This window comes from Amphiura filiformis, chromosome 18 (genome assembly GCF_039555335.1).
Source record: "Amphiura filiformis chromosome 18, Afil_fr2py, whole genome shotgun sequence".
Classification (NCBI taxonomy): domain Eukaryota; kingdom Metazoa; phylum Echinodermata; class Ophiuroidea; order Amphilepidida; family Amphiuridae; genus Amphiura; species Amphiura filiformis.
Window position 1 is genome coordinate 50501888 of NC_092645.1, and position 13250 is coordinate 50515137.

General features: G+C 37.6%; 1 protein-coding gene and 1 long non-coding RNA gene across 2 annotated transcripts in view; both read right to left on the reverse strand.

Moving 5' to 3' along the window:
* Positions 1–7811, reverse strand: part of LOC140138771 (uncharacterized) — a 40524-nt gene extending 32713 nt beyond the window's left edge. Inside the window, exon 1 of the mRNA XM_072160537.1 lies at positions 7678–7811. The gene's annotated coding sequence lies outside the window, so the exon portion shown is untranslated. The remainder of the gene's footprint in view (positions 1–7677) is intronic.
* A 3225-nt stretch (positions 7812–11036) lies between these two features.
* Positions 11037–13250, reverse strand: LOC140138772 (uncharacterized). Its single transcript, XR_011857060.1, has 2 exons — positions 11980–13250; positions 11037–11783 (listed from the first exon to the last, which is right to left on the reverse strand). It is a non-coding gene; the product is annotated as an uncharacterized lncRNA (long non-coding RNA).

Consider the following 13250-nt stretch of genomic DNA (forward strand, 5'->3'; position numbering starts at 1 on the left):
TTAAAATCAACACACAGTACAAGTACATGTACATACCTCACACTATCTAACAAGTGCTCCAGTAACTCTCACTAAATACACTCACTAAAACCTACATAACTCCCATCAAGACTCCCCATTCTATGACTCCCCATCACAGATCCTCATAAATTATACACCTGATATCCTAGACTTAAAGTGAATTCCAAAAGTTTGTTGACCCAGCGAAGTGCTGGAGAGGTGAACAAACTGTCATCACTTGGGTATGTGAGAGTGTTGCCAGATCTATCCACAATGTATGTATGTAGTGCTATCCACTCCTTGTACATGATGAAACCACAGACGATGAAACCATCTAGACAAATAGTGCCCCTAGTATAAACACAATTGGGCTTGAAAAAGACCAGCAATGGATCTAATAATTTCTCAAGGAGGGGGCATGGAATTGATTATGCCATGTTAGTGGAGCTGAGGGCGAATGGGGGATGGGTGTGTTCCAAGGGTGAAAATAAAAAATGATGAACCAGGGGCTCCTTTTTACACAAAATGGGCCCTGGTTCACTTCATTCAACGTGGAACCAGTGCCTAGGGGCCACTTCTAATCAACAAGGGGCCAATATTTGTTCTGGATAAGTTCATCATGCATTTTAATGCCTATGGAATTGAATTTTTGGGTATAGTGACCAGGGGCCAGTTTCTGAAGAAAAGCGTCCCCTGGTCAGCTTAAATTTAGATGGGACCAGGGGCCATTTCAGGGTCTCTGGGGGCTAAATGGCTCCCATCTCCCACTTATTTTCACCCTTGGTATGTTCTCCCTCCTGTGTGAAAGCTAGAAATTTGTGGTAAGAAATCAATATGGCCTACATTGTACAGTGTTGTAAATTTGGAAAATGGTTAATAATATGCCAATGCCCATTGTGTGTAATAATTGAGTCTGCATATAATGTAACCTTTATGCTCAAGCCTTAGATTGTACAGTCATGGAGGTATATAAATAAATTTATATACCTCCATGGTACAGTATACAAGGTCTTCATCTTGCAATCAGCTACTAAGTCACTTTTCAAAAGGAGTGTACTAACATGTACTGTATTAAAAGGGCATTTTCGTGATTTTCAAAAAAGTTGGGATTTTTATACCACTGGATCAAACCTCTGGCTACATAATGTTTACATTGTATAACGGTACCAAAAAATTCTAGCAGATTAATCTGTTTAGCAAAAATATCATTAAAGTTTAATTTAGTTCTGGTAAATGTATACCAGAACGAAATTACAACAGTGGCCTATGGAGCAGTGTAATACACATAATCATGCATAACTTGCAAACGTAACATCGGAAATTTGGGAATAAGCTTTTTTCGTGAATATCTACTGAAAAATGTCATAAAAAGAGGATGCTAGGATCACAAAATCCTCCTTTTTAAGCGACATTTTCAGCACCCCCTTCGTAGAGGCAGAGGGATATCAGACAGAATGTTCAAATCTGTTGTTGAGACTTGTATAATTTGTTTTAATGTATAGATAACACTTGCCTACATTAAGTAAACATTGTAAACTTTGTCTCAAGTAGTTTACAACCATCATCAATGCCTTTGTGCATACCAGACAGGACTTGGTAACAACAGATAACATGATAAATGGGCTGTTCCAATTCAAATCCATACATGTACATCCCTTATGGAAGACATGACCTTAATCTCCCATACATCGTGTGTACATAAAATGTAGGTTTCAAATGGAGTCCCTCATTCAGGTATAACCCCATTTGAAATTCACACTCCCCGTGTGGAAGATTAAGGTCATGTCTGCCACAGGGGGTGTATAGATTTCAATTAGAATATTAGCCCAAGGATGACAAGACAATATGATGTTCAAGACAAATCATTGTCATCATGTACCTGTCACATGTTTTGTACCTATTTTGTTTGCGCAAGTCATAAAATAATTGCATTATCAGCAAAATCTTGCCCCTCACTCAGATGCCCGGGATCCAGGGCAGGACTTTTACACATGTTCACACACGCTACATGCATACCTCCAGGGGTGTAATTGAGGAGTTTGATAAAATTTGGAGCCAACCTTTTATGGCCATTCATTATGAACTTTGTGTTCATGAAATTTAAATTTAACACAGAGTATTAAGAGGTGACAGTAAATTGGAGTGAAGATAGTCAAAGATAAACTGATCAAGTACCTTGCATTTTGCACTCAATTTAAAAATGTTTCACATTTTGGTATATATATATACATGTACTAGTAACTGGGTTTCTTTTGTTCTGATGCCTGTTTTCCTTCTTTTTTTTCACTGAAGTTTAATTTTTTAGTGGCATTATTAATTATATTACTACAATGTTGTTTTGAATCTCTCTCATTCGTTTATTTAATTTGCTGAATTAATTAATTAATTTATTGCACTGAGTTAATCCATACATCATTCAATGTATTCTTAATATATCATCGAGTTTCGCGCCGTCGGTGCAGCAGGGCTAAAACTAGGGTAGCTTTGACGATGGCCAAATGTGGTAGGGTATTGATTTGGTTGACAGCCCTCGAATTAACCCACGGCACCCATGGCATTTTGCTGTGGGTGCCCATCCCCACTGCTGTAATGCCCTCAAAATATGTCCTTTACCCAAGGCAGTCACTTGTCGCACCCTCTAATGAAGTTGCCGTCAGTGCCCCTCAGCCCCAGCCCTGCCCCTTCATTATAAAATCATCTATCTATGTTTGTGTGTGTTTTCTTCACTTTTGAGAAATTGCCTTGGTGCCCTTCTCAAATTTTCAACAGTTGCCATGATGCCCTCTTGAAATATTACAAACTGCTGTGCTGCCTTGCCTTTTCAGTGAAAATCCAAGGCAATTAGGCCAAAAAAAATAAATTGTTGTGTTGCCCTCAACCGTCCCACCCTAAATCCTGAAAAATCAGGGTCGCAATTTTTTTTTTTGAATGATGATTTTACAGATTTGTTCAAAAAACTCAATTTTTTTTTTTTTCTATGTTTTTCACTTAAAATTAATATTTTATTGTAAGACTAGTCTTTAATTGTTGTCTAACAGGTATCCTGAAGTCAAAATTGACAAATGTCCCCTAATTGAACAAGCATTATTTAAAATTAGAAGGATAATTTAAAAAATAAAGATATAAAAATAAAAAAAAATAAAAAAAAATAATAATCCGACCGTCCTACCCAAATTTCCCATTTTTCCACTTGAGGGCAACACAACAATATTTTTTTTTTGGCCTTATCAACTTGCCCTAAAAAAGTCGCTGTGCCCCTTCCTTAATTCGAGGGCTGTTGGTTGATATAATGATATTCCTTTGCATTTGGCTGCAGAGTAGGTGAAGTATCTAAACTCCTCAACAAAAGTTTGGACAGTTTTTTCAAGCAGCTGTATCTCCAATTATTTGTGACATATTCATATCGTGTTGCATATCACTGGATAGCTACAATACTCCCCTTTACAATGACACCCCATTTGAAACAACAACATTTTTCACGGCTGAGTACACGCCTTGTGAATATAGTGGGGTCTCAAAAAGAATTTGCCAAATTGACGATTATTCTGTGCAGCAAGCTGCAATCCCATAACTTCCCAATCTGGGACCTAATGCAATCCTCCAAGATGACACCGCTCGCCCCACATAGCCACGGTAGTCAACGACTACCTACAAAATATGGGAGTAGAGTCAAAATGGCCTGCCATCAGGCCAGACCCGGGGGCCAGACCTCAACCCGATTGAACACTTGTGGGACCAGCTTGATCTTGCTGTGCGTGCCAGAGAAGCCCATATGCAACCACATTGAATGACCTGCGACGAATCCTTGTTGAAGAATGGAATTCCATCCCACAGTGACGTGTAACCAGGTCGGTGAACAGCATGAGGAGAAGGTGCCTGACTATTGTGGCTGCCTGTGGTTTTTCCAGCCGCTATTGTGGTTAGTGCCTAGCTTTGTTTGAGCACAGAATCTTACTATAAATAGGGAAATGTTGTATGTATCTATCTATGTATCTATGTATCATGGAAAGGCTCCGTCAGTTTCGATCCAAATGTCGCCAAATTCATACGGGAGATCGATGAATATACGGGAACGTGTTTAAACTTTATTTGGTTGAAAACGGTCAAGAATTGGCCTCAAAATCAGTGAAAATGTGGTACGTTGCTATGCTGGGTAAACAAAAAGGAGTCAGTTGTCAAGCTAGCCCGTGCGCGTCGACGGGCGTATCTAATGCCAAGCCGCTCGCGAAAGCAGCGATAGCTGGTAACGCAGCACTACGCCATGTCGGGCGTAAGCGCACGAGAGTCGCGCAATGAATGATAATACGGGTGAACGACCGACCGTAGGCGTAATAAATATGGGGAAAAGATGTGTGTTAAAAAGTACAAACAACATGAAGAGGTAGGCCTACTGTAATTAAAAAAGAAAACAAAATGAGGACAAACAGGTAGGCCTACGGGTATGTGGGTTAGCCTATATAGTTAGTCACAGTAAGAAAATGAAAACGGGAATGAAATAGGCTAAAGAAGGAAAGAATAATAAAATCTAATAAAATTAGATGATTTAAATAAAAAAAGCTATTAAACTGAGGACAGAACTAAATAAATAACATGAAAACGGAAATCACAAGCTAAGCAGCAAATAAAAAAATGAAGTCAACAGGAAATGTAAGAAAGGACAGATTTAGAAAATAATGGGAACGGATTGAGTAAATAAAAAAACATGGTAACGGAAATTTGCAAGCTTAGCAGCAAAATGTTTTTAAAAAATGGAACAAAATTGGCCCATGTAGAAGAAACTAAAAAGAAATAAAGAAGCTAAAATGGAAACTTAGGCTTAACGAGGGTCAGACTAAGATAAATGAAATTTACCTTTTCAATGATTCTACCTGTTCAGTAATTCCTCCCGTTTTAGTGAACGCTCCCATTTACTCACCTAGCGGGGACCCGCGCGTAGCGCGGGTGTCCCGCTAGTAATGATCAATTTGGCAAATTCTGTTTGAGACCCCACTACATTCACAAGGCGTGTACTCAGCCATGAAAAATGTTGATGTTTCAAATGGGGTGTCATTGTAAAGGGGAGTATTGTAGCTATCCAGTGATATGCAACACAATATGAATATGTCACAAATAATTGGAGATACAGCTGCTTGAAAAAACTTTCCAAACTTTTGTTGAGGAGTTTATTTTTGAGTAAAATCCTTGTTTTGGCTAATGAAAGTTGATTCCCAGTTTCCCGTTACATAGTTTTTCATGACTGGGTAGGTGACTGTTTCATTATTCATTATTTTCAAACTTCCATTATCGGTGCAAAGTTAATTACGGAATGCTATGTTTTGAGGCCCAAATAAATTAATAAAGTATAGTAATGACCACGCTTCACTCAAATATTTTACCAATATTTTATTACAAGTTTATTTGATTAAATTACATATATTTGCAAGAAAAACAGAATAATTTGACTTTAAACTTTATTAATTTTATTTATTTTGATGTTGTCCATATATAGCGTGCTATACAATGCAATGCAGTAGAAATGCTTTCATATTTTTTCATACGCGGTTTCCCACGAACTTGGCTGCCTCTCTTCGTGTTCGGTCTATCCATTTTCAGTGGTAGGAGAAAATTAGATGTGCCAATTGCTAGTCTCCAGTAAATGCGCCGTACGATATCGCCATTTTACCAGGTAATTTAACCCAGCGTTTGCAAAAACTATCAGCGTTTTACGATACAATTTGCAGGCCAGGGTGAAAGATGACATTAAAACTATCCTTTTTTTCTTAAAAACTTGAAAAATGAAATATTTGATCGGCAATTGTTTCTGACCGGAGTCGGGTAACTGGGAATATCAACTTTCATTAGCCTTAGTGTTTATAGTTTGACAAGTTTTCGACATCCTAGCTTAGGGTCATTTTTGAAAGTCGATCCACGCTTGATGCTAAGTACAACTTTTATAGTGCCTCCCCCCGGGCTATTTTTATACCCAAAAGTGAAAAAGTCAAATTAGTAAGTTGAACCCACATGAACCAGGACCATTTACATTTGGTGCAGGCATTCTATGCTCAGTGAGGTCACATCACACGGACGTCACACTCCGTGTGACGTGCCCTGAATTCCAAATAACTTTCGTAAGCGACAGACAAATTGCAGGAAAGCGTGCCAATTTAAGCTTCCTGTAATATCTATTGCACATAACATACGAAGTCACAAACTTTCAAACTTCTATATATATGCACTTCAAACACAGCAGACCAGCTGTTAATTATTACCGATCCTGTAGAATAACTTACATAATCTTCAATTTCATGGAATCCTGTTGCTCAGAATTGCAAATGTCATTTTTATCTGTCAAATGTGCTGTGGATGTGCTCAGAGATTTTATGATATGCTCTAGATATAAATCACAGACCTGTGTGAAACCACTCGCTCGCTTTCGCAGAAAAGCGAAGCCTCTGGCTACCTCGTGGCACTGGGCATGACGTCATCATGGACGTGTACAAAATTTCCGACGGGCGCCTTATTTATTTATAAATTTTGTGATTGGTTGCAAACACCATTCATCGCAATCGTAATTAAAGCCAATCAATGACAATGAACGTGACGGCCTTTTACGGTATGAATTAATGTGACCCGCCAGTAAAGTACGTCTAAGTTACCTGATTGGTTTACAAAACTACTTTGATAATTGCTAAGCCAGTCAGCGTGCTCGATGCTTAACAACCTGGTCGAAGAGGGGAATTCACGTGGTGATCCAGCGATCAAGTATAAATTCAGCATGACTTCTGCTTTCGCAGGTGCAATAACAATACATGGACACAATCAGTGACATTTACACAATGAAATAATGAATTATTTCTGACATGCATGGGCTGGATTTTACGATCGAGGTAAGGTTTTCGGCCTGTTCCTGCGCTGCATGAATATCGTTAGTTTTCAGCATCAAATATACTTGCGATGACCAGTTTTTTGCAGACACTTTGATAACAGGTAACTTTTATAGGTCATAGCACTGGGGAGCACGTGCGGCCGAGTGGATAAGGCGCCCGACTCATAATACATAGGTTGTGAGTTCGAGCCCGCTTTCGTGCCAACGTGTTGTGTCCTTGGGCAAGGCACTTTATCCTCATTGCCTACTTGGGGGATGTGGTTGGGTTGGATTGGATTGGATGTTTGTATAGTTGTTTGTTTCAATGTTGCAATATTGGCGCTGATTAAGCTGCTGCCTGCAAATTGCATTGTCTGTTTAGGTGTGTTTAATGTACAATTCTAGCAATTTGACCTGCGGGTCACGATTAGAGTTTGAAATAAAAACCTTCCTTTTTTTTTTTTTTTTTTTTTTATAGGGTAGAAACGATAGTTGTACAATTGTACGAAAATATTATACATTTTGTTATAGCCAATGTCATGATAGCCCTAGCCTAGCCCTAAAATGTTTACAAAAATATAATATTGGTCCATACGTTGTGCATGTATTCAGTTGTTCGACCTATACAGGCATTCAGCTTTTGGACTTACCTTTGTCGTGTTTTACACCAACATGATCAAAGTCATGAAGTGCTTCTTTGTTGACAAACTAGATACAGGTTGTTGAACATGTACCGTACGTGTTGTGTGTGTACGTGTGTTGAGATTGTTATTGAAAATATTGACATGAGCGACGTAGACTACGAGTAATAATAAAAAGAACAAAGATCTTACCTAAGCTAGAGGTTTATCATCACAAGAATCTCTGTGCACGGATAAACATTTCGTTTTCCTAATGTAGATAATCCTGGGAATTCCGTTTGTGGTTATGACGAAATGTGTTCATTTTGTCTGCGCTACTCACGAGTTTCTGCTACATCTACAGCTGATTATGATAAAATGATGTTTTCCTAATTTTTTCACCACAGTGTTGCTAGTTCTTTATTTCTAATAAAATAAAGCTAGTCAGACATATAAATTTACATATTCTTGAGACATAATATGCATCTGTATATATAAATTGGAGACTATCTTGGAAAGGTTGTTCAGAAAATAAGAGTTTTGTGGCCTCGATAAAATTTAATTTAAGGAAAATATAAAATGTAAGGTAGAAACACATCAACCTTTGACACAAAGAGCCGTCGATTGCGAATGACGTCGTCTTGTACAGGTCGACAAACTTTTGAGGTGAACGGAGGTGCACAAACTTTTCGAGGTTCGCGTGGGAGTCAGGTGAACGAACTTTCTTCACTACCATTGGCCATGGGGGCTGTGCAATTAATTATTATCAAAAGCTTTATTTATAGACCTGTGAGGGTAAAATTTGGGGAGGGGGAGAATTTTTTTTGGCACTCATGCATGGTGGGGGGGGGCTGGGGCGCCTTTTAACGCTCTAAAAGGCTTAGAAAACAGCACAGAAACTCGCAAGTGTATCTGCTGCACCATTAAAGGTTTGCAAATTGGGATCCCAAAAATTTGGCATGTGCAAAGGGGGAAGGGGGAAGATTTTTTGACAGGTCGAGGAGGGGGGAGGGGCAATTTTTGGCGAGCCTTTTGGAAATATTACATTATGCGTTTCATGTTTGCCTCGCTCGTCACTTTCTTTCTGGGATCAGTCCATATTTATTTAATTTTTTAATTTTCATATATCTGAAATTTTTAGTTTTTATTTAATTACAATTGGTAAGTTTTTAGCGGGTTCGTCTCGGACAAGTTTAGAACTATCAAGCTTTCGTCAGGAGTAGCTCTGACTTCTTCAAGCCAAAGTACCTAAGAATGAGACATGTAGGCCACCCCTTACCTACCGGTGGCTCTGAAAAGAGCCGTTCACTGAAGTGAAAACTCTCTTGTCAACAGAGAACAAGCAGATAACACAGAAAAGATCAATAGGAAGACAGAAGAGGTGGTGTGATGACATTACTGCCTTCATGGGACCTACATGGACAAGAAATGCAAGAGACAGACAACAGTGGAAGAATCATGAAGAGGGCTACGTCCAACAATGGTGGAACACAGCCTGGTGAGGTGAGATCTCGCCTATCTGCTGATGTAAAAGGTTTAGTGGCTCTGAAAAGAGACGTTCACTAAAGACTGCCCCTTGTCAACAGAGAACAAGCAGACCTCGCCTATCCGGTTTGGTGGCTCTGAAAAGAGCCGATCACTGAAGGCTGCCCCTTTTATATTTACTATATATACACATCATTACATCTCCATACCTGCCAACCCTAAAACCTCACAAATAGGGACAAATGGGAGAATAAAACCTGAAAATGGGGACATTCATGAATTTCCTATACCGTACCTTACTGTAGTCATATTTTTGCAAAAATAGGGATACATCACACATGGTAAAATTGCTCTCTTTTATGCTATTTGTTTCTGTAAAAATAGGGACAGTCCCTATTAAATAGGAACAGTTGGCAGGTATGCATCTCTGGTAAAATGTTAAAGGCCCATTCAGTGACTTGCTCATCCGGACGATCGTAAAAATCATCAAAATTCAGATTTTGGTATCTTTGTCATTGTCATAGATGTGCTAACATAGCCTGCGAAAAATCCGTGCATTTAAGACAAAAGACATTTTTACGAATCTGTAATTTAGATACTGACAGTATCTAAATTAGCTACATGTATTTGAATGGGGCTTCAACCGTCAGTACTGCTGTTTTCTTTGTTTTTGCCAAATTTATAAAAATACTAATTAGCGTATGTCGATCAACTTTCCACAACTCGTAATTAATAATACAGGGTGCCCCACAAAAAAATACCGGGCGAATGGATTTGAAGGTAAGTCGAGAAATAGACATCCGAATCCAAAAATCTAAACATCAGCGTATATCCCATCTTATTCTGTATCTTATACGCTAATTTTACTGGAATCGATTGACTGATTGCGAAGAAATGAGCGATTACATAACACATGCGTCAATTCACTTCATTCCAAGTTTTAAAGAAAGATAATTCAACACAATGCGCATGGGCTTCATATTTTGTTCGGACGAAATCATTTTCGTTCTTTTTAAATAATCGGTTTCTTGCAAAACATTGAATTAGGTTTTGTTCACATTTTAAAACCTGAACGATATTGAAAAGAAAGCATGCATGTAGGATGATGCTCGGTACTTGTCAATATATCTATCGTTAATGCTGATATAAATGTTACATAAAGAATTATTGCATAAAGAGTTCCAACTGGCTTAAAAAATTCTCACACGCCTTTAAGTTTTTGGAATATTTCAAAAAAATTGTAATGCAAAGTTAAAGTATTTTAAAACTTCAATATTAAAGGCCCTTTCAGTGATTTCACAGGAACATAAAAAAAAATGGAAATTTGTCAGAGTTGCTTAGAAATAAAGAATAAGTCTACAGAATTTCATTAAACCACTTTTCCCCTGAATACATCGACAAATTAGTCAAAAAACAGAAGTTTTAGAAAGGTTTTCTACTTCAACTCAGATCGACTCGAGAAAATCGAGATTTTAGTACAGTCGCCACCAATCAACTGGAAAAACTTCCTAGTCCAGTGTTTCTAACACGGGGAAGTAGAGTCTAAATTGATTTAAAACAGGCGCTTAATTTTTGTAGTAGAAAACAAAATAAGCAATTAAAGGTCACCGAGGCAAACTAACGGTCAATTCAAATATGAAAAACAGTTAAAATTGTGTATTTTGTTTAAAATAGTAGCTACTGATGTAATAAGTAGTAGAAACAATACATAGCAGCGTGTTGGTACAGTGGAGAGTGAGCTTCTTTTCGATCTCGAGTCGGACTTTTTGTACTGTCAGTATCAAAAGTCCAGAATCATGCAAATGCTTTATTTTGTCTAAAATACACGGCTTTCGACCGAACCACTAGCAGGCTATGTTAGCACATCTATGCCAATTACAAAGGTACCAAAATCTGAATTTGGATGATTTTTACGATCGTCCGGATGAGCAAATCACTGAATGGGCCTTTAATGCTAACAAAATTAATTTACCCCTGAGTTGACATTGGACCTACGCTCATACCCACCACCATTAATGTTGTAATTTCACTCATGGATTAATCATGTTAATGATCTGATCACATTAAAACAAAATTACAGCAGACTATTATTTTACTATAATGGATTTTATTATACATTAATTTTGCACATGGGTAGTACTTTCTCTACACAATATATAAGTTAACTATATTTCTAAATAGTATCTTGTATTATCAAATTTTGAATAAATTTACCATGAATTTTGTTTGGTAGTCTACGGTCCCTTGAACTTGAACAGGTACATTGTATACCTTTGCAAACACTGCATACCAAAGAAGCCCAGATTACTATTATACAGGCTGTATCAAAATGATTGGTACCCATCAGTTTCAAGTGATTATGTAGTATGTACAAGGCTACCACATATGGGTGTCAATCTCGGGTGGGGGGGGGGGGGGGAAGGGGGACATGCCCCCAACTATCAGCAAAATGGCCCATTTTTTGTTCTTTTCAGCCACAAGTTTTTGCTGATTACCCCCCCCCTCCACATTTCAAGCCAGATCAGCACTTATGCTACCACATCAAAATGTAACATTGGAGCTACCTTATTTATAGATGAATGTCATTAAACTATAAATCCTGGGTATTTCAAGTGCATTGAATGTTGCATATTGAGAAGCATTTTTATTGCAAATGACCTTAAAAATCACCAAAATCCGTAGATTTTAAAATAAAAATTCTGATATTTTCGAAATGTGGGTCAGCATTCATTTGTACAGAATTTTTCCCAAATTGTTTAGAATCTGGGTCGGTAAAATAAGTTGCTTTGTTTTTATCTGTCGCTTAAACACAATGGGTACCAACAATTTTGATACTGTAAAAGTCAATATTTTCGCGATTTTGAAGATTTTGTCAATTGCACGAGAATTAAATTTCGCGGTTTTGATATTGATACAATAGAAACCTAATGCAAAAGTTTATTTTCATGAGTTTTTATTTTCGCGATTTTATGTCCACTCGCGAAATTCGCGAAAATAAAAACCTCGCGAAAATTTCTACTTTTACAGTACATCTTGTATGAATCGTCCCAACATAACTTGTCGAGACAGTGGAGTGCCTGTGGCAATTCGCCGAGCACAGGTAGCCACAAAGGTGAAAACACCTTTGCATTGTAACATTTTGATAACACTGCCCTCTGTTGGTGCATGCACAGACAGTTTATAGTTTATTGGTATTCATCAGTATGCAACATTGGGCTATTCCAGTTGAAATCCATACACCCCCTATATATATGAAAGACATGACCATAATCTCCCACACAGGGGGTTCAGATTTAAAATGGAGTCACCCATTCAGGTAACCCCATTTGAAATCCACACTCCCTGTGTGGAAGATAAAGGACATGTCTTCCATGGGGGTGTATGGATTTTGACTTGAATAGCACATGATTCATGATGATATCTAGTAGGCCTAGGCTTATTTACTATTAGTGAAGAACTAAAAACATCAATCTATAAAAAACATCAATAAATAGCAACAATGATTCTGTACGTAAAACACCTATAAATTTTTGGACTTGAGTAACATTAATTTTGTCCTATTCTTACAGGCTTATTGATTTGACAAAATGGTGGGGACAGTTTGGACCAATTAAAGCCATATTATAACATTTGCTGAGGAGGACGCCCTCAATATTCTTCTAAATTTTGTTTTTTACACGATTGTTATGTACTTTAGTAAACTAACATACCCTGCAAAAATCAAAGACTTGAGGTGCTGCAGTTTTGTCAGAATCCAAGATTTTGAATAAACCGCATGAACCGTTGTTTTATTATTACGATGGAAATATTAGTCGAACGCGTGCACAATAACACAGTACGTATATGGCGTGCGGGCAGTCGAGACATATCAAAATAACAGACACGACTCACGTTCGAATGAGTGGCTCGCATTAATATTGAACTAACATTTTCTACCAAAAAATACAATTCTATTTCTTACGGAAATGTTATAATATGGCTTTAAGATATGAAAACAATCAACACAGTGTGCTTCCTGCTGAAGTCACTTCTGTTTTTGAATTAAATCACTGCTTAAGGGCTGGGGTATGAACGTTTGGACAGTATTTATTTTGGGACATGAGAGCACCTCAGACCTATTGAATTACATTCTGAATACGAAGAATGTCATTCTGATATCAAATAATTTTGATTTTTTGAAATTGCAATTTAATACACATTTTATGGCAAATCATTAAAAATTGATATTTTTGATATTTAACAGTACTTGAAGTAAACTTTATAAATCTGATGAGTTATACTTAAAGTGTATGTAGGTGGGA